We start from the raw sequence: 5,826 nt of genomic DNA, 5'->3' as shown, positions 1-5,826 counted from the left end.
TTTACAACAAAAAAAAAATTCAAGATGAGTCCCTAATTCGCATATAAGCTTCAGGATTACAAAATATATGTTATGATGAATCCGTTTCACATGAAGTTCCTATTTACAACCAGAAGAACGTGTTAATATGATTCATTTGTACAAAATTGGTGGTGGGTGTCTTTATTTATTAGGAGTAATTTCTTTACCCTAATTTCCACGAGTAGTCAATATACATATACCTTGGTACATCAACTATAACGCATTATTATAAATTTATCGTTGAAATGCTAAGCATTCAGTCGCTGAATAATAATTAAATCTATATTAATTAAATAATTCATGAATTTTTTAAGTTAAATTAACGAATAGATCGATTCATCCAATAAGTAATCGTTTGAGATTGTTTGAAAACTTAAATTATATACTTTAATCTATTTTTCGTTTCTTTTCGTTTGGCGGGACTGTAGAGAAAACTATTACCTTATGAAGGTATTATTCAAATTAATTCTTGCACTATTTCAATTATGTTACGCTCTCATTGTCCTGTATTATACGGGGTAATACAGGAATACTTTTCTTAAAGAAATTATGATAAAGCTGATACAAGAGTATTTCATTAATTAGAATTATTATTTCCTTATTGGTTAACGTTTAGCTTACTGCTGATAAATGTTATTGCAAATTAAAGGTTTGGCTAAACATTATCAATATTTATTGTTTAAAGATTTATGTATTGTTCTTAATTTGAAGATGGCCCAGTGGTTACAATTCAGAGTACCAAGATTGGCGCAGAGAGGCGCGGGTTCGAACCCAGCTCTGTGCGCCAGTTTCTGGTCAGAATCGGCGAGGAGGCCGGGCGGTTAAGCACAGCAGAATTGTAGCAGTGAGTTGCGAGTTCGAGACCTCAAAATGCTGTGAATGTTCTGCGATGTTAAGAATCGGTGATAGGCCTACGGCCTACTAAACGCTGAAACCGTTATTATTCATATTTTATATTAAGATAATTTTCTCTGAACAGAATGCCCGAGTACCGTCTCGTTGCAGGTCGTTTAGTTGACTTGGAGCCTCCGGCCCCCCAGCGCGCGTCTTCGAGAACACGAGCAGCAACGATCCTTGGGGGTGAGACTTGAAATGGATGCTGCCTCCGTCCTGTTGGAATATTCATAATAAATGGCATTTATTTTGTAATTTAGAGCCGGTCTCTATGTGACCGTGCAGCCGTACCATCAAAACTCGCGTAAGTACAAGCAACGAACTAAGCAAACTAGTGTACTAAGTACGTGTAGCAGCCTAAGTACACGTAGCAGCCTAAGTACACGTTTCAGCCTAAGTACACGTAGCAGCCTAAGTACACGTTTCAGCCTAAGTACACGTAGCAGCCTCACAGATAACAATCCGTATTACATGTAACACAGATAACACTCCATATTACTTGTAACATAGATAACACTCCGTATAACATGTAACACAGATAACACTCCGTATCACATGTAACACAGATAATACTCCATATTACTTGTAACATATATTACACTACGTATTACATTTAACAACTATAACACTAGGGATCGCATCACTAACATGTAACAAAGATAACACTCCGTCACCCGACCATTACTGATATCTACAGATACGTTAACAGTCGCTAAAATTATCCGTACACGAATGCACGATAACGAGAGTTACAGTCAGCTGGATGTTATTGTACCATCTGTCAGAACTGCGGGCTGAATCACATCTACTCTACCCAACGATGCTATAGTTACACGCCCAACATGCATCCGACTTTGAATTAACGTTCATTAAGCGTTATTTCAACGCTATGTCAAGCTGATTAAGCGCTATTTCAACGTTATTAAACGTCGATTTAGCGTTATTTCAACGCCACTTGAAGCTGATTAAGCGCTATTTCAACGTTATTTAACGTCGATTTAGCGTTATTTCAACGGAATTTTCCTGCAAAGACAAAATATCCTCACTTGAACACGCAGCGGCCCCCCGCGTCCAGGGCATCGCACTCGCCGCTACACCGACCGACGTCTACCACCTGGGCGGGTGAAAAAAAGTTATTCATTTGGAGGGTCTTACATTATTTAATGTAACTTTCTTTATCAAAAATACTTAACTTTTGTAGCATAACTTGCCATTTCGAGAATATTAAATTTCTGATTCATACGTTGCTATTCTGTATAAGCCCTGATATGCCCTTTTGTTTGTGCAAAATGTGTCAGGAAGATCTACACAAGGGCAAAAAGTGCACCGATACTTGGAAAAAAGTGTCCTCATCTGATGTGTCTGTAATGATAATGAACTCATTACGTTTTGTAACCTTTTCCACAATTTTAAATGCTGTTTTTTCAATAAATCAGCACTAAACTTCACCTCGATTCTACCGTCAGCGCTGAAGTTTGCTTCAGGGTCGGTGGAGGTGAAGTTGTAAATGTGCTGCAGATGAGCGATCCTAAAGCAGGAGCCCACGCAGCTGCACTGCTCAATCACCGACACGCATTCCGAACCTGTTTACGATTTGTATTAATTGATTTTATAATTGTAATAAATTAACACTGTGAATAGTCTGCCGCTGCCGAAACACCGAAAACTATCAAAAAGGTGTCCTAACTATTTACTTCTTTGGAAAATTTGGTGCTACTAATTATTTGCTCTTTAAAAATGCTGTATAGACAATACATCGTTTTTAAAATGTATGATCTTTTTCGACCGTTTATGATTGTCCTTTCACTAAATATGAATTTGAAATTTAAAGCTGCAGCCACCAATAACTTAATCTTTCAAATATTTCTCAAATGAACAACCAATTCCTTCATTGAAATTGAATATTCGATAATAAATAACTCAACCCATCAGTTTTCACTAACATTAACTTCTAATAATCACGATTCGATCAGAGTGTTCGAAGGCTGCTCTTAAGTTATCTTATAATATAATTTGGTGCGGCCATATGACCTTTTCGTGTAATTGCTCTCTCAAAATTTCCTTTATAAAACTAGGGTATTTTTTCTAATCTCAACTTACTCCTAAATTAGATTACACCTGCGGTATCAAGTTAGTTCATACTTATACCTTATCCCTAGTATTTAGTCTTTAATAATGTTTCTCCTGGTATCAAGTTAGTTCATACTTATATCTTATCCCTAGTATTTAGTCTTTAATAATGTTTCTCCTGGTATCAAGTTAGTTCATAGTTATATGTTATTCCTAGTATTTAGTATTTAATAATGCTTCTCCTCGTATCAAGTTACACTTAAATTAAGTTACCCCTGATATTAAAATAGTCTTTAATTCCTAGAAGTATGCGTTGCATGTTCATACCACCGTGATGTACCGACACAAAACCTGCTATGTTTGTCAGTGATACCACCTGCCTGGATATTTTTTGTCTCCTCTCTCCTATTTATCGAAAATGAAAAAAATTTTATGGGTTTACCATTCGGTCCTTCGATAGCCGTCGTCCTCATGTGGGTTGCCCGACAGTCTTTTCCTGTCCAGTAAAAATGCAAAATAATTAATTACTTTTATTTACTTAAAGTAAATGTATTTGCCTACTCATTTTTGCTCCGTTATTTTCAATTTGTGTTTAAATTACGATAAGTTGCATTTAGAGTACTGCAGGATTTGAAGCAACGAATTAATTAAAAAATAAAATAAAGTCGTTCAAATCATCGTGTTGAACCTGTGCTCATTGAAGGCATGTCCAGTAATGGCGAAAGCAAACTAGTAATGATAGAACACAATGAAAAGTTATACAAATAACATACTTTGAAAAATGTATGAAAAACGTAGATGCCAATGCTAGTGCAATAGTGAATGAATTGCACGGTCAGACTGTTACATCAGATGTGAAGCGGATGTTAAATTAAGGTTGCATTCTAATCATTATATTATATAATATAAATAGTATCTTTCTGGTGTGTAATGATCTATGCGCATATCTTGTATCAGGTGCTATATAGATGCACACTCGAAATAGACGTGAGACGCCCGGCTCCTGAAATTATTCGCTAGATACTCTTTTTAATTAATTTCAAGTTGCCCTCAAAAATATATATTCGCTAGATGTCCCTTTTAATTAATTTTGAGACGCCCACTCAAAAAATGTATTCGCTAAATGCTCCTTTTAAATAATTGATAGATGCCCTCGCGAATTATTTGCAATACGCCCCCACGAATTATTCATTGCAATGGACTGAGGCTAATAGAGTTCATCCTCCGCTCTCGTGATCACGAGTCTGAGCTCGCTTAGCGAGACTTTATCTAATCGATATTTTGCTCCCCAGTAAAGCTAGGAATGACTTCATCACTATTAATGTTTAAACGAGGTATTATTTATGACCATATAACCTAAACATGTAGCGTGTATATTTTTACTAGTGTTCTATTTACCATCGAGGGAGCAAGGACCAGCACACTCGCCAACGTCAACAGACGTCTGCAACGGAAACCCCTCGTGAAAACGCACCCATTTCGGTCGCCTGCAAGGTAGTAATTAAAGAATAAAATGCACCCATTTCGGTCGCCTGCAAGGTTAAAAAGAATTAAAAAGAATTAAAGAATATTAAAGAGTAAATTGCTCCCATTTTTTTGTCGCCTGCAGCTTTAAATGTAATGAATAAAACGTATCCGCTCCGGTCTCCTGCAGGGTAGAAAGTACTCAATAAATAGCACCCATTTTGGTTGCCCAAGTTCGCACTCGCTCATCGTAAAATTTTCTTATCTCGCTAAAATGTTGATTGATTCGCTTTCTTCATTGATTGCGGCGTTTTTAAAAATTCCTTTCAAAATTATTCATTTTAGAACTTTGACATAAATTTGAATAATCATACACACTATTAACCTGAATTGACTGCATATATTTATAACCAGATAATAGAATATCTGTGTTATAAAAGGTCGGATTAGTGATAGTTACAGGTGCAGTCATAGTTACAGGTAAAAAGCCCTGACCACACAACGCCTAGGGAAATGACTTTTTTCTTGTCCCAATAGCAACAAACTTTTGTCCTTGTAAGCTAGGGTTCGGCCTGGCTAAAGAACGTATCTGTCCGCTCTCAGCTCAAGCTGTTGGTTTAAAAGTCTGTCACTGTTTGGCCAATACAACCCATTCATTTTTGTGAGAGAAATTCTGACCTGAAGCAAGCCTGCTGACGAGGTTCGCAGGCGCACGTCTCGGTGACGGTAGCGTTGACGTTGCCTTCGTCAGTGTCGTGAGTCACCAAACTTGTGACGCTCGCGAAGCATTCGTCGTCCGCGCCGCAGGACGAGTCGCTGGCGAGAGACCGTCGCCGCTCCGCTTTGAGTGCCTTCGGGGCGACCGACGAGAAATAAAACGTTGGAATATCTTTAATTAAACGCTGCTTCAAAGAAATCAAGACGTAATCGACGTTGTTTTAATAAAATCAAGACGTAATCAACGTTGCTTTCAAAGAAATCAGGACGGAATCAACGTTGTTTTCAAAGATATAAGACGGAATCAACGTTGCTTTCAAAGAAATCAGGACGGAATCAACGTTGTTTTCAAAGAAATCAGAAGATAATCAACGTTGCTTTAACGTCACTTCGTCATTTACCAGGAAGCGAGTTAATATATACAAGTGCTTCTACACGAGTATAGTGGCAGCCACTACATATATCAAACGGCAATCACCACTATTTACCGTGTTATTAAGCTATCGTATAATTTTACTGGCCACAGAAGAACCTATAATAACACTCTACACGAGGCCAATAACATATGATATAGTAATTAGTAAACAAGTAATTAAACATAACATATGATATAGTTAAGTAATTAGTATAGTAATCAGTTAACATATGAATTTGTGTACT

The 5,826-nt window shown here is 37.1% G+C and overlaps 1 long non-coding RNA gene across 1 annotated transcript; it reads right to left on the bottom strand.

Annotated features, from left to right (window-relative positions):
* Positions 1-1,962: 1,962 nt before the first annotated feature.
* LOC108664627 lies at positions 1,963-5,577 on the bottom strand. The gene is made up of 5 exons (XR_001930373.2): positions 5,128-5,577; positions 4,384-4,472; positions 3,428-3,481; positions 2,365-2,498; positions 1,963-2,029 (listed from the first exon to the last, which is right to left on the bottom strand). It is a non-coding gene; the product is annotated as an uncharacterized LOC108664627 (long non-coding RNA).
* Between the last annotated feature and the right edge of the window lie 249 nt (positions 5,578-5,826).

Source organism: Hyalella azteca, unplaced genomic scaffold, assembly GCF_000764305.2.
Source record: "Hyalella azteca isolate HAZT.00-mixed unplaced genomic scaffold, Hazt_2.0.2 contig14855, whole genome shotgun sequence".
In the NCBI taxonomy this organism is placed as follows: domain Eukaryota; kingdom Metazoa; phylum Arthropoda; class Malacostraca; order Amphipoda; family Hyalellidae; genus Hyalella; species Hyalella azteca.
This window is presented reverse-complemented; position numbering and strand designations above follow the sequence as displayed.